Raw genomic sequence first — 20,995 nt, forward strand, 5'->3', positions numbered from 1 at the left:
CGTAGTAATTGAACCCTTGGCGGAAGAAGGGAGAAACCTTGCGGGAAAAATAGACCTCCGGAGTCCGTGACCTTTTCGGGACACTTCTAAAGAGAGAAGGGAGAGAGTTGGAGAGACTGGAACAAGTAGAGGGAAGAGAAAGAACCGGTAAAGGGTTATGACGGATGGGAGGGGTCAGTTTTTGGGGAGGAAAAACCCCGAGGCGGGGCGGAATATTAAGGAGGAGTTAGGGAGTATAAGTCTCCAAAAAAAACAAAAAAATGGAAAGGGTTTAGGAAAGACAAAAGGGTTGTAAAAAAGATTTTTTCTAGATTTGGGAAAAGGGTTAAAATTGGATTAGGAGTCAGTGTCGGCAGTTGGTGAGACGGGGCGCCGGTGAATGAACTGAGGGAAGCGAGGAGTTTTCTTTTTTATTTTATATTTGCTGCCGGCGTCGGGCACGCGGTTGGGGAAATCCCGATTCCGATAACGAATGAATTTGAATTAGTGACGTGAATCTGCGATAAAAAGGGGAGTGTTGGTATGGAATGAACTGTTTTTGCCTCAGGAACGGAAAATCTCCTCCTCTGAGACGCAGAGTTGGAGAGAAAAGGGTTAAAATTTCACGCTCTCGATAATTTCTCATTTAAGTAACCTCACTCATTTTTTTAGATCAAACGTAATCCCTAATCAAATTATTAATTAAGCAAATTTCCTAATACCTGCATTGGAATAACGCAGTTTTAACAATATGACACTAAACAGAATGTGAATTTTAGGAAAACTCTCAAAATATTCAATAGAAAAGAAGAATATAGTTCAATTATCTTTTGCTTAGAGGAATACCCTCACAAACTAAATAAATCTTCGAGTTTCAACCTTAGCTACGAGTATTTAGAAATTATGGACATTTATATTGGTCAAATCTTCATACTTTTTGACACCATTTTCAAACATGTTATCAATTAGCTAAATTCCAAATTTATTATAGTAAAGATAGCAGATAATGTTAAATAAAACTGAAAATGTAGAGGCTTTTATTTAATCGATGAGAGTAATCGATGATTTTCATCAAAATGTATCTTCAACTTTGGATTGTTAGTCAAGTCATTACAAATTCTTCAAGACACCCGGATCATTTCTGGACAATTTGGGCGTCTGTTCAATTGTTGCATCTTTTTCCGACGTCATATTTACGTATTTTGCGTTAATAACCAGGGCAAAGTGTAGTTATCATTTATATAAACAAATATAATCAAAAATAAATGTAGTACGAGAATGATGATCCGCTCGTTGAGTGTTGTTGGTAATTAGCGTACACACTGACGATAATATTGGCTTTCCATACTGTAGTGATCAGAGTAAAGGAGATTGCAAAAATCGCAGATGACTTAAGTATTTTCTATTCTTTGTATCTTCTTTTAGACGTTATAACCATTGCAGCAAGTAGAGCCAGAATAATCGGAATTTTGAAACTTTGAAGAATATGAAGAAACAGCACTGCTCCACATTACTGCACTTAACAAGTACAACGTGCATACAATACAAATATGTATCATATATGTGTTTATCATCAATTGAATATAAATAAGTTTTTACGTCTACGCCAATGCAACGGACGAATCAGAGTTTAAAAAATTATCGTTTCGGGACTAACGAGCACTGCTAGGAGAATACTCCACTCTGCATGTGATAGACGAAAATGAACCCAGCCCTCCTGTAATCTAGCCTGAGATCTATTAGTCAAAATTCAGATGTTTTACTCACTAGAAACTGCGGGAATGCGATTTATATATAATTTCTAATGAATCATTTCTATTTTTGTGACGCAAATCATGTTAAGGCGAATGATTTTGGTTTAGTAAAATATTAAACAAGTTTGCTGGTTTCTAAGTACTGGCCTATTATATTATTATACTCGCTGACTCAGAAAGTATATCGTGCAGTAAGAGTGATTTTATTCTTGCATATAGTAAGTAATAATTTTATTCTTGCATAATTTTAGGAAGGAATTGAGGAAAATTATTCATAATTATTGAGTTAAGTTTTAAATATCTGCATAAAATATTCGGTGAATTTTACTCTATTTTCTCCAAAGCTTTTATATTTATCGTTATCAAAAATTACCTCGTTTCTATCGCAAATCAATATCGGTATCTTTCAAAATCTAGTTTTTTTGTTGGATAGTTAGCACGCTTTCTTTCAATATATGTATAGTTCTTATCACTGTTCCTTAGTTGAATGTTTGTATATTATCTATTAATACGGAAGCAGAGCATGCAGTAATAAGGAATGAATTATTGTAATATGTAGTATCGTGTTTTATGATAGGTATTTTGTGTCAAACTAGTTGAGGTTGAGTATTACAGCAGCGTACGAATAGTGTCAAGGTGTATTGAAAACCTAACAAAACCTGGTAGATTACTTCCATTGAAGACCTTTTTATATCGAGGGAGTATTATAGCCGACGGTATTTGCTTTAAAGTGGAAAATTTACCATCTTTGGTTTATTAAGCCGTTATGCTATTCTTGAAGTAAGATGTCATATTAAGTGCAAAGTTTAGCACTGATCCTGAAGGTGACCTATTACTCCTACATTTTCTTACAATTGAAAGTTATATATTTGTTTTACGTTTTTACAGACTTTAATGAGCATAAAATGTTCTTTACAAAAACTGACTAAATGAAACACGATACATCCCAGCGATTTCTAATGCACGGAGTGATATTGTAGAATCTTCATTAAGTTCTCTTTGAAGTGAAGATTGGAGAGATCAAAGCTCTGATTACATATGCCTCTCGAGTATTTGAAACATCGTCTGCATTGATTACATCTCAAGTTGCATTTATGTCAATTTGAGTGTCAATTGGCCCTTTTTAAGGAGTGTGTTCATTTTGAGTCTCCTTCAGGCAAGTTTTCATAAAAACTCGTTTTGGTTTTCGTTTACCGTTGACTGAAGCATCACGGAACGTGGGTCGCCTTAGAAAGTTTTTTCTCCTAGGATAATGAGTGGACTTAGTGAACCATACAGCAAATTATTCATAAAGCAAAATCATGCTATTAGCACACTGAAAGATCGTTTAAAAGCATCATTTTTTTGAGTTCATGAAGTATATAAGTGTCATACTCAGCACGATACATACCCTTCCACATTTTAGTACCAATTATGGCCCTAGGGTCCGACCAAAATTCAACAGCTACCTTATTCGATTACCTTTCAGCGAGTTTATCATTCTAAATCAAAATTCCTGAATGTAATTGGATTTCAATCCATGTTTGCTTCGAGAAGCCCTTAGCTAAATTCTCCCATTCTCTAACCTCAAACGCTCCTCTTTTCTCGTCCCAAACGATCACGTTCAAAACTATTTTTTATTTTCTTTTTCAAATAGTTGATTAAAATCATGTACTAATACTCCTTATTACTCTGTGAAGGCGGCCTGGTAGCGTAATGGGTGATAGGTTTGAGTTAAATTCCTGGAGAATTTGGACTCCAAAGTAGTAAACTTTGGGGAGAATTTCCCGAAAATTACTGGTGCCTGAGTACGATATGAGAACTATTTCCCCATAACAAGCCAATTTACGAGTTGATTGATTTATTTTTTAATGGGCCATAAAAATAAATAAACGCCAGCATTCCTCCCCCCTTTATACACGTAAGTATCGTGTAGTTTCGGTATTAAGTTTGCCAACCATGAAAGTGCCTTTTAATATAAAAAATGGAACAATTTTTCTTATTCCATAAGCTTCTTTCGTCGTATCACCACGGTGAGTTCGCTATCAAATGCCGACTCTGATCAAAAGAATGAATTCTTTAATTTCTCCTGCATGCATAGCAGCCGACCATTGAAAAATTGTCAATTATGTAATACATATCACCATATTGACGGTAATTTCTGCGAAATTTCAGTTTTTTAGAATTAAATGGCTTTTATAAAGAAGAAATGATTCATACAAAATCATCCCACCTTATAAGGAATTCATCTGAGTTCTTGTAAATGTTTTCTTCAGATTGCCTTGACATAAAATATGGTAGTCAGTTCATTGAAAAACTTGGAAATTAAGTATCGTAAAAACTTATTCGAGTGAAACTTTTTAAAACTTTATTAACAATAGAGTTTCGTGGATATACTATATAAGGGTAAAATCACTTCCATACTATTTCCCAACCGGGTTTTTCACCATAAATTGAGAATTTTGTAAGAACATCACCTGCCACGTCATGTCCGTTTATTCTGCAGCCTTTAAACGGAATGGGTCAGGGAATAATTTTTTTGTTTCAAATATTATTTGCAAAGATCTTCATTCGGAATAATTTCATGTATGCATAAAAAATTGAATATGCACTCATATTTGAAAGAATATTAACTCGGTTTTTATTATTTCCTCCCTCGTTGGAAGCCCCTAAAATTCTATGAAGCCTTGCAACCTTTCCAACCGCTCTCCCAATTTTTTTTAGGATCGTGGCCTGCGATTGATGGGCGTTTCACTCGACATTAATAAACAGGCCTTGATGAACCAGTAGTTATTGCTTATTTTTTCATCTATTTTGGTACTTAAAGGATGAGATTTTTTTCTAATTTTCCGGTTCACTGCTCTTAAAATACAACAAAGTTTTGATGGCATGCTTCTTGATTTTTAGTTATTTCGACAGTTGAAGAACAAAGGATTCAACACTAGAGGAAAACGTACTAGGTTTTCCAGAAAGTTGAATGCTATGTTTTAATTTCAAATCAAATATAACAACGAAATTAAATTTCATATCATAAAATATATGAAATAATGTTTATATAAATACTTGTATTTAGGGTAAAAATCTGATTTCCGAATAATTAGAGAAGTATTTGAACTGATATTATGTTATTTACCAATAATAAATTGTTCTAATTACATGATTAAACTCGCTAATAAAATACATTATTTTCTCCAAATATTAGTGTATCCTAGAGCTTATAAGTTATATAAAATAGTGTCCTTCTAAAGACATACGTACAGCAAAGGCACAAAGAGGAATTCGAAAAGCTCAGGTAAAGGCTCAAATTATAATTCTCCCAAATTTCTGAAATTCAGATCAAAAGGCTTTGTTTTAGTTTAGCCTCGAGGTAAAACAGGTCAAAAAATAACAAATTTTTACGTAAGAGGTGAATTTCCTGTCATTGCACTTTCAATTTAAATATTTTAAAAAAGTAGACAAACGTGCCCAACTTGTATAAGGCAAACGTGAAGCCCTACTCGGAGCCATCTATCTTGCGTTCTCATTCAAATAGAACGTGTTCTAATGGTGCATTTTAATACGACATCTTGGAATTTTTCCTGTCATTCTTATGTATGTATGCTACCCGGCTTATTTGAAATGCATTGAAGTACTCTGGAGTATCTATCTTATTACCATGATAATAAAAAAATCTCCTGCGAATGGTTTGATGTACCTACATCTCCGCTTTCTTCTCATCGCTGATGGACTTAATATTTCCTTATGAGCCGGTGGTTTTTTTCCTATTTGGCAGAACAAATATCCTCTATTTTATTAAGTTTCCCGTTTCTTCATCTTATGATCTTTAAAATATTACCGTACACATTCATAATTTCAGTGTACTATCATTAATGCTTTTTAATTATACATCCATCATATGCAGATAAAATGTAAGAATCGGTTGTGGAAAATTTGTTTCAAACTATTTACTTTATTTTATTTATTATCGACTTATTTGGGCGAGGTTGGGACTATATAATGAAACCATTAACAGCCAAGAAGGATAGGGAAAGACGAGAGTCGGACATGGACGAATGTTAACACAGAGTTAGGTGTAAGGAAGTGCAAAGAAATAAATAATGATCTGAGCTGCGAAAATAATATGGGGAAAGAAGCATGGTACAGCATATATTGGAAGGATATGTAGAGATTACAGACGGGTGAAATAAGTCTATTTTAATTATATGGGATCGAGATTTCGCGGTGGCCTAAGTATTGGCTTTCCACCCAGAGGGCGGAGTTCGAATCCTGGTGAAACATTTTTCAGTCGTATCCCGACCCTTATTTCGTGTTTTGTGGAGAGCACTTTGAGTGAGTACGCCGTCCGACGGATGGGATAAGTCTTTAAACTGCGGACCTTGGCGCCTTTCGTTAAGAGTAGACTAATGCTGACGACGGGTTGCTCTCCACCCTTCCTCCTCTCCCATCCATCCCTTAAGTCACAAATGACCTCCGCTGCCGGTCACCTCCCCTAACGCTGCTAATACTACAGCGATACGGCGTCGAACTGGTACTCCATGAGTAAGACAGCTGATAGCGTTTTCAATAAAATTCCATGCAATAATGGTAGACCGTAGTCTACAAATACAAATATGTATCCTGGATAGTCCATCTGGTCCCTATTTTTCTCTGGAAAGCTGCCAGTCGCCTCCCCTAAAGCTACTTTTACTACTACTGTAATAGCAGTTAACAAAAATCGTCTTTATTGGCGTCCCTCCTTTCACCTAACCCCTCGTTATGCATCAACGATTATTTAAACAAAGAGTGTAGAAAATGTTTTAAATTACAATGGGAAAAAAGATATAAAATATAATTGAAAAAGAATGAATAAATATAATAAAAATACAAAGGGGGAATATTAGGTAGATTGTGAAAAAATATATGTATATAATTGTGAAAAAACGTAAGGGTTGTGAACTTGCTCTTTAACGAAAATACTCACTGCAGGAAAACACTCAAACAGGAAGGGAAGTTTGAAAAACCTGCGAAGCCTACTGAGGTACGACAAACGTGCAGTAGAAGGGTGGCACATACTCGTATTATTGTCCAGAAAACTGAAAGGAATGAAATAAAATAACAGGGAAAATCAGTGCGTAGGTATAATCACAGGTACAACAGGAAAATTAATAATAGACCCAGGAAAGATTTTAGAGGGAAGGTTTTGAAATGCAGTTTGTTTACGCAAATATACTACAGTAAACATGTTGATCTCCTTTCCAGTCATGTACATGTTTACAAATGAGTTCATAGTTTGTACTATCGTCAAAACTGTTTTAAATATGTAATTAGTTAATATGTACGCGCGTGAAGAAAGGAAAGACCTATTGCTTGCAGCAAACTTTTTCCTGACCTCTTCGTAAGTAATTCTTATACTCCATTCCTTAATTTTCGTTTCCTACGGAATATGGCCAACAACATTCATTTGGAGAAATTTAAAAGTATATTCTTGAAAAAAATTGACAATGATTATTGAAACAATGATTATTTATCATGGTTTTTCATCGGTACAGAATTTCTTACTGGTTTCAACTATGACATGCGGCAGCGGAAGATGGTTAACAGCTTCGCAATACGCCGTAATTCAATATCTAAGCATTGATATTTGTGGATTACTATAAGCTCTTAATTTGTTTTGTTATCGGATTCTTTTCCAGCTATTTATATCCATAACACCTCAGGTAAAAATCCTTGGATGGCAAATGTACAGTGATTTGCAATTTATTTTAATTATGTATAATGCAATGGTTGTCGAAGAATTTCATATATTTTCTTATAAATAAGCGTCTTAGGGTTTTGCAAAATTGAGGGTGAAGTGGTTCTCGTTGATTGTCGTTTCAAATTAATTTACAAAGACACGTGTGATTTTGGCTGTACAGGGTCGCACCCAAAAGTGGTAGGACTGATTTTTTTTACAATTTTATTGACGATATACTTACATCGACTTAATAATCTTCAAAGTATGCTCCTTGAGCTGCTACACACTTAGTATAACTTTGCTCCCATTCCCCGTACGCCCGCTGGAAATTTTCTTTGGGGATGCCGTTGATGACCCTCGTCGAAGCCACTTGAACGGCCTTTATCGAGTCAAAACGTCGTACCTTGAGCTGTCTTTTCATCAGGAGGAATAAGAAGAAGTCCGGTAGTGCCAGATCGGGAGAAAAGGGCGGGTGCGGCAACGTGGCAACGCCGTATTTGGCCAGGAGCTGTCTGACGACGAGCGCGCCATGGCACGGCGCCTTGTCATGATGAAGCACCCAGCAGTTTGCATGGCCAAATCCTGTGAAATAATGCGTTGGACGTTGGATGCAGACAGGCCCAACTGGTCTGCAATTTCTTCACTGGTTAAGCGTCGGTCTGTGTTCAGCAGTGTCCTCACTCTGTCCACATTCGTGTCGGTTCTTGCCGTCGACGGCCGTCCGGAGCGATGGTCGTCTTCAACGAGCTCCCTACCCTCTTTAAACAACTTGTGCCACTCAAATACTGTGGAACGGCTTAAGGCAGTGTCCCCATAAGCCTGCTTGATCATATCGAGGGTCTCAGTTGCCGTCTTCCTGAGTTTCGCACAAAACTTCACGGAATAACGTTGCTCAAAATTCAGATTCATTTTGTTTTTCGACGCGGACAAAAAACTTGCTTCACTAAAAACGGTGTCCTCAGTCAACGACAGCCCTCAGGCGACTGAGGTTGGTGTTGGTCTGTTGCTAAGAGCCCCCTCCACCTTACCCTGCCAGGCAGACCCCCTACACCGCTCCGTTTGCGCCAGAGAAAATCAGTCCTACCACTTTTGGGTGTGACCCTGTATTTCATTCCTCGATATAGATATTTTAAATATTTACGTAACCAAGGGAATGTGGTACAATGACAGTGCTGGCAAGGGTTTAGAGGATATTTGCTAGAATTTTCTTTGGTCAGGGAATTTTTTTTACTTTCTCCCATTGCATGGATATCAATGGAAAATTTCCTTACTACTTTCATTTCTTAGTTATATTTATTTTTCCTCTTAGAGATTCCGAGAAATTTGTCTGATGATCCAATAGCAAATTCATGTCTAAGCCTACTTTTGTTTAAATATGTTTAGAGCAGAACGTGTGGCTATTGAATCTTAAAGTAAGAAACAAATTAAAGGAGTGGTCTTAATTCCCACTCGAATAGTAAAGTGACCTATTTCCCATTCAATATTTTACTCTAACCCAATGGGATTTCAGTCGTTGGATGACATTAAGGTGAAACTATATTTATTTCTTTCATTACTTTTGTTTTGGGTTTTTCTAAGTATTTGAAACCAAGAAATGAATCCCAAAGAAGAGTCAATTATTTGGGCCGAACAGATAGAATCCAGATTGAAATACGAAATCGAAATCCATTATAACACACGATAAGCTAGTAATTAATTTTACCTTTATAGCAGTGAAGTAAGAGCAATATTTCATGTAACAGATTAATTTTCCTGTGATGTATCAGATTTTTTTCTTTTTGTTCCTTAAGTTAACATACTTAAAGTATAAAACGTAAAAAAGTAGAAGAACGCGTTCAAATATGAAGCTAAATGCGTAAATGAATTTGTTTGCAGTTTTATCATTTGTTAAAAGATTTCTATAATGTAACCAGCAGCCGTAGAAACTTTTAGGTGTATTCACATCCTAAAGACTCTGAAGTAAAATTTTTATAGCAGTTCAGTCAAATAGGCAATTATATTGTAATTATTCACTGATTTCCACAAGTTTATCAGTTCACCAGTCCTTAGGAATGGCTAAGTAATTGGAGTTTGCTCTTCGCAAGATGTACATTTACCAATTACAGTTTAAGTAAATCAGTCGCAAAGGTGTCGGATTTTTGACCTTGGATTTTGAAATCAGACCCTCATTCTAACGGTTATTTTACTTTCACAAACACATCAAGAACTTCTCAGTATTCCAGTTTTGCCCAATTACCCTATATTCATTCATCAACCCTAAATGAACCAAGTCACCAAAAGGCAAATACAAGACAAAATAAAACAGGACATAAAATCATATACGGAATGCGATCACTCATTTTGGCTTCATTTAATACATCCTTGGAAGAAATTATAATGGAGGCACGAGGAATTGGCGTCAAAGGGATTAGGGTGAACGGGGAAGAAATGAACGTGCTTCCCTTCGCCGATGACATCTCATTATAGCGGAAAATCGAGAAGACTTCCAAGTATTCTGAAATACAATGGATCAATTATTAGCTGAATAAACCATGAAAGTAAATTAAGGGGAAATAAAAATCATAATTTGCGGAAGAGAACAGCCTAAAGAGAATGCTACGCTGGCAGGGGAGGAATTGGGATAAGTGGAAGCATTTACCTATTTGGTAAGCACCGCAACATGGGATGGAAAAAGATCAATGGATGTCAAGTACAGAATAGCTTTAGCTAAGGAAACATTTTTGATGGAAATCATAAGACAAATATATACTCAAAGAAGAGAGTACTACAAAGAGGAAAACAATTAGGGAAAATATTCCTGGGGTTTGTGGCATTATATGAATTAGAGACATGGGCAATAGAAACATTAGCTCAGAGGAAAATAGAAGCCTTCGACACTTAGTTCCGGAGATGAATGCTAAAAACTATATAGACTGATAGAAAATGAATGAAATTATACATACAGACGAAAAGAGGAAAAGCCCATATGGGGCACCTAAAGGAAAACCACATGAGAGGATTTTTCTAAAGAGATAACGCATTTGAAAAGAATATAATGAGAGGGATAATAGATGGAAATGTTCAGCAAAAAATGCCCAGGTACAAGTATAGCACTCAAATGAAGGTGAATGTAAGACAGGAGAGCTACCAGTATATAAGTAATCGGGACGGGAAAGGGAAATCAGTACTGCAGTCAATTTGGATTGGCTAATAATGATGTAGTATTTTAACGCATATTGCAGCGTTCAATATCCAAGCGCATTTAAATATTTAGTTTGCCATTTGTACAATATATCAGCTAAGATACCTTAATTCATAGAAAGTGGTGTTTGCGTGAGCCATCCTGCAAATTGGCCGTTTTGTTTCCTCGCGGAGCTTTATCAAGATAGTAGAAGCAAACAAGACTGGGTAAGGGGAATTGGAGTAGTTGTTATTGACGTAGGTATCTATGCTTATGGTGAACTCGAAGTATGTATGGCAACTAAATTCTCAAAATCTGTCAGCACTCACGAAAAAATATTTAAAGAAAAATGTATCTCGAATATAAAGCTGTCATCACACGAGTGTTTACTTCACAATGCAAAGAAATAGCAATAATAGTCAGAAATTATAGAATTACGTTAATTTGTATCATGATAGATAAATGCAGATGTATAGGTAAAATAATTTTGTGATGAATGAAGAGAGCGAAACGAAAATGAAGAGCAAGACAAACTCATACATGAATTTCTGACAGCATTGTAACTTTAATCTGTGAAATTCAAAAGGTAACAACTATTCTGTCTGTCTTGCTTACGCTGTTACCTTTCGATTTTGTATCGCAAGTCAATGTCTTGTGACATCGCAGACCATATTGAATACATACAGACTTAAAATGCATTCCGTTTCCAGCCAATAATATTCAAATATCCATACCCCCCTGCAAGATACGCGTAAAGTAAGAGACGGTTAGAAGTCAGTGGGATGACCGATTAAAAGATTAAATTAATTTTCATTAATGGCTTGAATGTAAATAAAATTCATGCATAAATACGAGGGCAGGTCAATAAATAAGTCGCAAACGTCAGCAAGATGAACTTGTAAGATGTCACGAACACTCCATTTGGAAGGCTTGAAACATCTACCGTACAGTTCCGACTTAGCCCCGAGTGATTTTACCTGTTCAGGCCTCTAAAAAGTCATTTGGATGGCCGACTTTATGGAAACGATGATGCCGTAGGCTCTAAAGATTACTCGTCGGCTGCGACAGCAAACAAAAGAATTCTTTCGTGCAGGAAATCGAGAACTTTTAAAGATATGGGATGAGTGTCTGAATATACAGGTTGAACATCTAGAAAAGTGATATACATTTCAGGGATTTACTTTGATTATTATTCCCTCTATCCAGTTTTGCAAGTTATTTATTGACTTACCCTCATATATGTACACCCATGCGAACATGAAAATTCGTGACGTTCTAACACCAACATGAGATTTATCAGAACACTTTCAGGTGAGTTGACTTACAAAAAAGGAGTGTGTTTTGGCAATGAGCAAAGGGAGCGAAAAGGAGGAGAAACACAGGCCCTTAACGGCTGTACTTTCCATCAACACGAAAACTGCTACATCTTTTTCCTTACCCTAGATATCTGATACGCTTGAATGAACTTTGCGATGAATAACGAATTCAAAATAAAATATTTCACAACCGAGATTAGATTTGGCCATTCGTTTCGTACTCTCTGAGAATGCATACCAGAAAGTAATCCTCAGGAGAAATCAACTCATCAGTGGTTCTCGATAGAATACGGCAATGCATACGGCTCTAATAGACGCTCACCCCTAATTTTAATTCTGGTAAAAACACGTGGAATCCGCGGGAAGAGTGAGAATGAGGAAAAGAGGAAAAGAACATAGGAAATCTAATGTTGAAGGAGAGTATAGGTTTCCCAAGGTTTTAAATATTAAGTCAATACCTACAAACATATCAGCTTCTTATATCCGTGAAACAATAGTGAAGAAATTGAACATGTTAAGGCATACGAGTGAAGTGAAAAGTGAAATACAAAATCGGGTAAAAAAGACGCCCCTCTCTGAAAAGAGCTTGAAGATATTAACGCTCGATGGAAGGAGCAAACGGGAGAGAAAGAGAGACGAACGGATTCAGGCTGTGGGTGGGAGGGAGGGGCGCTTGGAGGTGGACCTGCGCGAAAGACTGGATTAAGGGTAGAGGAGAAGGATCGGTGCGTAAGGGTAGGCCGTGGGTGGTAGGGGTTAAGGCGAGAGTTGGGAGGGGGAAAGGATATAACTTGATGGGGGTGTATTGGAGTCGTTATATTGAAAGCTGAGCATGACGAGGAGATGGGGTACGGGAGGGCGGGGTCGAGCTACCGAGTCAGCGCGTAGGAGGAGGACGGAAAAGAGACGGGGGATATGGGGGTGGGGGATTGGGAACCCCTGTGTCGGGTGAAGGAAACGCCTTAAGGGGAAGGGAACCGAGGCGGTTTTTGAGGGTTTCGGATCGGGAGAAGTGGTACGGGGGAAGTGGGGGAGTTGGTTCTGGAGGAAGGCGAAGGAAGTTCTTCGATGAAACTGTAATAGGAAGTCGCGGATATAAATCCGTTTGGAGTGAAGTCGTTGAAAAGTTTCGAAGAATCGGAAAGGGATTAAAGGAGGGGAGGGGAGGAGAAGGGAGAGGTTTTGAGAGGAGAAAATGGGTAAGGGTGAGGGTTTTGAGGGGCTAGGATAAGGGCAAAATCGTGTGACGGCTGGTGGGGGGACGGGGAAGGAGGAAAGAGAGAGTCCCGGGGCAAAATCACTGAGGGGACACTCCCGTTTATGCCTCAAGTGGTGTAGGCACAGCCCTTTCTCGCGTTATTGACAAATTTCTGTGACGGTGAGATAGTCGATCTAATGTTCGGGTGGACGTTTGAGGCTGAAGGGAGGAAGGTGCTGGTTTTTTTTCTTTATCGGACGTTAACCTCTCCACCTCATGGCTTACCTTTAGACCCTTCTGTCCTTTCCTCGCCGCTTTCGTCGACAGCACTTGGCTGATATGGGAAACCTGACAGTGCTTCACCTATGCATGTTCCCTATATTAGCAAGTATGTTCCTTGCGTAGACTAGGATCAACAACTGATATCTGTACATTCCTCTGTGGCACGATATGAAAAGGCCTAACCCAAAGATATACACAACATGTCATGGGCATTAAGATCCTGACCCCAAAGCTAGACAGGAAGGCTATTCATTTATTGATTTTGTTTATGTATTTTAAGTTTAACTATTGCCAACGTATTTTATATATTTCTACTACCTGTTCGAAAGTTTGAACTATAAGAAATGAAGTAAGTTATTAACTTTTGCCTTAAAAACTGGAGTTTGTTCAGTATTGAAGCTCTTTTACCAAACTATGTGTATTTATGCTAAAGCAACGTGCATTTTGCAAAACATTCTTTCCGTTGGGGAAGAATTCACTAAAAAGGTATCACCAAAACTTGTATAACATTTAATATTTATTTAGTTGAAATTGATGTCTTGATTACGGACCGTGATAAAAAATAAACCTAAGTAATGTACAAGATAGTATGTTTCGCATTAATGCATAAGCAGCAAAGTTTGGTAAGTATAAAAGATAATTTGTTTAAAAGAAGTGTAAAAACTCTTTGGATATTTGTGTCGTATCGAGCAATTCCACTAACGAAAATGATAGGAGAAACTTTTCTCGTAGTTCGGTGTAGTGAAGAGTCCAAGTCTCATTGATAAAAGGGTAAATACGTAAATATTTTGTATTAACTTAATGCCGATAATGAGTACCACGCCATTATACATTTCATATCGTCGTGAATATCACGTATCTATAAAATCATAGGTGTTGAATCAGTTATTTAGTGAAAATATATTTTTCCATGTATAATCCTCAAGAAATTTCATTTTATTCATGCGGCTAGTATACCGTTCAACTTTTTACTCAGTGTGTTTATTTTTATCAAACATTTATTTTTATCAATAAATATATTATTGATAATATTCTGAGAATATGATAACATTATACTTTAAAATATATGGTGGTGCGTTTATTTATTCGTATTTTGTGAGAATTATGGTAAATCTATATTTTGTAGCAGCGTCATTCATTTAATTTCAGATGAGAAATATGATGAAAGCCAACCGCATTATTATGGCAGCAGGCGCGATGGTAATAAAATTTCGTATTACATTGATCCGTCTCGCGGTAACATAGTTTTGTTATCTTTAAATCATTGATTTAAAAACGTGACGTAAAAAACTTGCGATAATGTATATTTGCGTTGTTCATATATATGCAATTGGAGATGGAATACATTACTCCAAATTTATCTTTAGCAAAATTTAAAAGGGTGAAATATATAATCAAGCATAATAAATTACAGTCTGGATAACGCCATACTTCGTATTTGAAATGGATGTAAGTTAAAATTTCGCTTCTGGATCTATTTTTAACTATCTTTTGAGGGATTTATTATTTCTGAGGTAAAATTGCGGCCTTGTCTTAGAAATTCCTCGAAGGTCACATTCTCACGCACTATATAGTTCAGATGTATATTCTTTCGGGTAAGTTAAAGCTTTCCCCTTTAACTGATTGTACGATATTTTAAAGAGCCTTCAAGGTCCCGCGGAATATACAATGGCGAAAGTTAAAATGATTTTTTAAGATCCTGACGTCTTAATCGCAGAAAAACAGCGATTTTGATCAGTTGATCGGAGGAGGGCCGCAAGGTATGCCGGGAACATATAATGTTTTAATTAAAGTAGCAGAAAGAGGTAGGTCGAAGTTCTTTTTTCGAGTTCCAATTTAATTTTCCGACAAGGCCTGAAACATTTATAATTACGTCTTATTTTACTTCTCTACTTCAATTTATTCTTTGTATTCGGATTGTGTGTCGCTCGAGGCCTTAGATTTCATGAAAGATTACTAAAGGGGTTAAAAATCGCTTCTGATGACAAAGCTCTTGTTTAAGATCCGTGAAAGCTTTTGATCCCTTACGCTCAAGATGGTCGGAATGGAATCTTCAATGAAGTAGTTCGTTAGTTGAATCAGCAGCAGATCCATAGGCTAATAAAAGGGAGGGAGTATCAAATATTAGCTCTTGGATTGCTTTCATTGCGATCGATTCGATAATTAATTCAACGTACGGAAAACCCTCTGCACTGGTCGTATTTGACACTAATGGTAACTTTATCTTTGTCACTTTTGACACGCTTTCACACACTCAAATTATGTGTACTACTATCATGATATATTTATCATACTTTTCCAACATTTATTTTCTATCTAAATTGAATGCATCGCCTTCAAACTCATCCGAAAAGATATCAATAAATCTATTTAGGATTAGGCGGTCGATACTGTGAATTTGAAGTCTGTACGGAGTCTTGATTTATTTTAGTTTCAATAAAGAATGCCTTTATGATTAATTAAGATTCCATTAATGCAAAAGACTCGACCTGTCGGTCGTCTCCCCTAATTAATAATTGTTCCCCTAATTAATAATTTCGTTTAAGATCCCTTTTATCTTGAAAGAAATAAAATCACCTAATTTTTAAAAAATTGTCTTTATTCTCACCAAGCAAAATACATATTCCTTATAGTTTTACGTTAAATGTTTTACAAAGTAGGGTAATTTTTAGTACATTTTGGGTTTAAATTACGGGCCCTATCTGCTGTTCACATGGATTCATGAAAATGCACTTTTATATGACACATTTTTCCTTCCATAGGATTTGATCGATCTCACAATATTTACTCGTACATCCATGCAGTCACATACTGGTATTTATCGTGATATATGTATACTTGTTTATTTATATGCATATATATATACATCTTTTGACATTGGTTAAAATTCTGACGCAATTTATATTGCCGTAACAAATTTGAGAGCATGCTCGATTGAATGGAAAGATAGATAACGAAGGGAGAGTAATTATTTAGAAAACATTATGGTAAGGAGATGATAACAAGGATGACTTGTTTTTAAGGCATAATTTTAGATTTAAATAGGCATGGTGGTAGGAAAAAGTGAAAATTGTATTTGGAAAAAATATACAATTATGGTGAACATCCTGGAAAGTATCCCGGATAGATGTGCAAGAGTTAATAAGGTCAGAGAAAATCTTACAAGGGATGGAGAGACGTTATAAACTTGGTCTTCATGGTACGATTGGCGTTAATTGTAGGCGTTTGTGGTTGCCAGAATTAACGGAAAAGTTATATATGCAAAGAGAGAGACCAAGGAAGAGTTGAAGATAAACTTTGAAGTTTTGCCTACGGGAAGGGGGGGCGAGTAGGTTATTGGGAAATATTAGACAGGATAGGGATAACGGTAATGCAGAGGATAATGAGAGGTAAATGGGATATTGATGGCTTTGATAGAAGAGGGACCTTTCGGTAAACGTTGAAGATGGTGGTGAAAAAAATGCATCCTAGACGTTATTAAGAGAAGTTGCAAGTATGATGAGTTGAAAAGGGGACATGGGGTTTAGAATAATAGCACATTGATTGTTTGCAAACAATTTTGAAGCGAAAAACGTGAAAATATTTTTATGTTCTAAACATATATCTGTTCTAAATTACATAACTATAATTAGTTGGTGGACGAACTATAGTTATATTAGAACATATTTTGAGAAAGCCACCTAATTTTGTATAGCAGGGATCAAGGATCAATAGACACGTATGGAGAATGCGAGAGGGTTTTGAATGACTGAATTGGGAGTTGAGATAATTGAATTGTTTCCATCCATTTGAGGCAGAAAAACATTTTACATTCCCTCGTGGTCCCACTCACAAAATATTAGTTGGATATCGAATAATTGGTTGACCATCAGGAATCTACCTGTAGGCACTCCCTAATATACGTTCATTTTTGGAACTCGCTTTGTTCATTATTTTGAATGGTATAAACTGTCCTCTAATGATATTCACAAGCATGCTAGACGGTATTCAGGGGAGTTGAAAGTGTAATGAGTTGAAAAGGGTACATGGGGTAGTGAAAATATTCAGTCTGTAATTTGAATAATTTGGAAACTTGACTTATCTTATCAATAATCTCTTCAATGCCATGAATGAACTTCATCTTGGATGGATTTTGTATTTTGGCAACGTATTTTAATATGTCCTGGCAATGGTAAGAGATATTGAGTAACCTTTAAATTGTATCTACTAGCTATAAGGGAAAGGAAACAAATCTTTTCCTAGTCAGGCAGAAAATTTTTCCTCTAAGGGTACCACATTATACATTTTTCTAGTGAACAATCATTTCAAATGCACTATAGGCATATGAACAGAATTTTGCAATTTTCAATAACGTCAATATCTTGAAAGGTATCATTATCTTTTGAAAAATAATACCAAAGGACTTTTGTTATAATGCAAATCTGAGAGAAATGAGCAAAATTATGGGGAAGCCTATTCAATGCCAGGCATTGTTCTGGGGGAACAGTCCCGTTATCACTAGTACACAACGGCAACGATTTGTGCGGGCTTCCTCGGCTATTTCTCCCGGAGTAAGAGTCGTTCCGCGAGCAGAATGAACACATCCGGGCGTTATGCCCGCGCCTTTTGACGTGGGAAGGTCGTTGCAATGGGTTTTGTGAAATGAGAGGAGTGAAGTCGGTTATACCTTTACCTTCGGAGGGCGGGTGCGGAGTGAACGTAATGGCACGATATCCGATTGGAGGATCTAGTTAACAATGCGGATCTCGTGTCTCATTGCTCTGCGGCAGACTCAAGTCTAACCCTATTTTCCCCGTCTCTCATCCTGGAAACGGTCCCGGCTGGGGCAAACTCGTGATAATAGTATCCTTGCTGAATCGAGAATATTTTAACCCTGAAAAAGTACACATTTTGGCGTTCTTGCCCTTAGAGACATGTAAGACATTGAACTATGCATTGCAACAAAGGTCAAAAGCATTCAACGCTGAAGTGGATTTACGACGCAGACCAAGATAATGGGATATATTGTGGAATGGTCCCATCTACGACATACTGAAGTGATACGTAAACATTACGAAAAATTAAGTATACGTGGTGCAAAAGAGCCTGTGTTTGTAAATGTTTTACTAAGCAAATCGAGACATATGTTAAGCAATATTCCAGTAGGTATTCAATTATGCATACCTAAATATATCTTTATTTGTTATGCGTGCACCGTGACAGTGTAATTGTCGGTGATATTTTGTCGAGGGAGAGTTAGAGAAAAATGAGATCAATCGGCGACAGCGCTGAGTGCCAAATCAAAATAAAACTCCTTAAAGCCTGTCGTTACATTTCTAACAGGTTGGCGAGTCATTAAAAGAAAGTTACTTGTTAGAACGATATAGAAATAGTAATTCAACTTAATTTTTAAGGTTTTAAATTACAAAGCATCCTCAGATAGACGCTCTGAGACGAACAAGAATGATAGAAGATTTCTGTGTTCGTAGTTTTGGGAATGATTTCTAAACTTACTGATTAAAATTAGGAAAATTAACTGTAGAAATATGTAAGACACTGTATGTAGGTACAAGCCCTCATGATAAATGAAAGAGTTTACGCTATCTACTCCTTTGCCCAATCGTTGGAGCCGGGCATATGACTTTGGAGGATAGAAACTTGCCTATATAAATAAATTGGGTACATATGAATTATTTTGATCCACTGTTCTACATACCTGAGAACCTTTTAAATTTACCAAGGAAAGAAGTGGGCCTTTCTTGAGAATACTGCTCATTATTCTCTATGATCTGAGTCATATGCATATTCTCTGATTTTTTATTTCAATTGGTATAATTTCACTCATTCTACGTTGAGTTTTGCGTGACATAACGGCTATTTCATCAATATTTAGTTGATAAATAAATACAAAACTACGGAAAAGAATTCTAATTTAGTTATCAACTAAAATACGAGGTTGTTAGGGGAGAGGAAAGTTCACTCATTTTAGTTAGCGTGAAATTTATGAAATAGGATGGAATCATTTCGGAAATTTATTCAGGATTCCACAATGGAGTTGTTGCGAAAGAAGCGGTTACCCAGCAACGCGTAGCTTCACGACATTCAACCCACCGTGGCTCTTATTCCGAGTGCGATTATGATGGGTTCCGTGTAACGTAGATTGTATTTGTTTACGTCGTTCACCAACCCATAGACCAAGTTATCAGATTATTTTGTCGACAGCATCATCCATAACATCCATTTTCCATGCACATGATGGTGGGCTGAAACAGATTATCCCGTAGATCTGGGGAGCAAGATTATGCATCCGGTTCCGGAGCGAATATTTGACTCCATTCTCTCCTAATTTGGTCCTTTCTTGTCAGGCAAATTTTGAGGAAGAAGTCTCCCGGCACCATGTATCTTCGTTTGGCACGACTGATCAGGATGCGAGGGCCGCCACGGCGGGCACTGGGGAAGTAAGTAAACAACGCCGCGACACGTTTTAAGCGTAAATGGCGGCAAACAGCGTTGACGAAGACGGAAGTGTGGATGCTATACTACTATAGACAGTTGAGAGATGGGGCTGTCGGGTCGTGCCCCCCCCCCTCGGTCTGCGGGAGACGGTTCCCGGGAAACTGTCTTAGGGTCAGGTTGGAGGGAAGTCGAGGAGGCAAGATTCCCTCCCGATGTAGTATCAGTAACATCAAATGATTTCTTACGCCCATTGAAATACCACATTGATTTTTGCAAAGTTTTCTACGAGAGTAAATAAAATGCATATGTGGACATGGAGAGACGATATAGGAAAACTACTTACAGTCACAAACATTTCAAAGCTCGACTTATACTTTTGGTATGGAACTCAAAGAGTTAACCTGTGCCGAGAGAATAATTAAAACAGACATAAATCATTCAATGGAAAACCTTATGTGAGATACTTGAAATTTTGTCTATTCCTTCCAAATTTAATTTTCTTTTAAATTACCGTGAAGCGCTTGCCTTTCGTCTTAATTATTATATAAAACCCTATGACTTAAAAATCTACCATTTTTTTGTAAAAGTAAAAAAATACTCGTTCTTTGCCAGTACAATGCACTTTCACAATATTAACAAAGTTTATGAAAAAATAGCTATTTACCAAAAGACTTTTAATCCGTCATTCTTTTTATTATTGCTATAATAATCATGAATAGAGACTGAAATCCCAACTCCTCCTAGCACAAGCGTATGTGTTGGCAGTGCAAACCATAAACTGACATCACGATTAGTATTAATTTACACGACCATAGTTTCCTTAGACAACGAATTATTACAAAACTCCGACTGGTTTCAATTATTCAGTTGGCGCGTTCCGACCGGCATTCTTCCATCAGTGATAATCTTTGATAAATCTATAAGTAATTAGACTACGAGACGATTTAAAATACTACGGAAACACTAGCATATTTCTTATCATTTAGCTTTAGTTTTAAAAAAATTCCAATTCGTTCAGATATTTTTTTTAATTTTAAATATTAATTTGAATCGACAGTCAAAATTATAAATTCCATACCAGCGCTCTCAATTCTATTCATTAAAAGTCTTTTATTTCACCTCAGACGTGAGACACTAAATCATGAGTCAGATATGAGCAAGCAATTAGAGGGCCTATTC

This window comes from Hetaerina americana, unplaced genomic scaffold (genome assembly GCF_022747635.1).
Source record: "Hetaerina americana unplaced genomic scaffold, ioHetAmer1.1.p SCAF_9, whole genome shotgun sequence".
Lineage (NCBI taxonomy): Eukaryota > Metazoa > Arthropoda > Insecta > Odonata > Calopterygidae > Hetaerina > Hetaerina americana.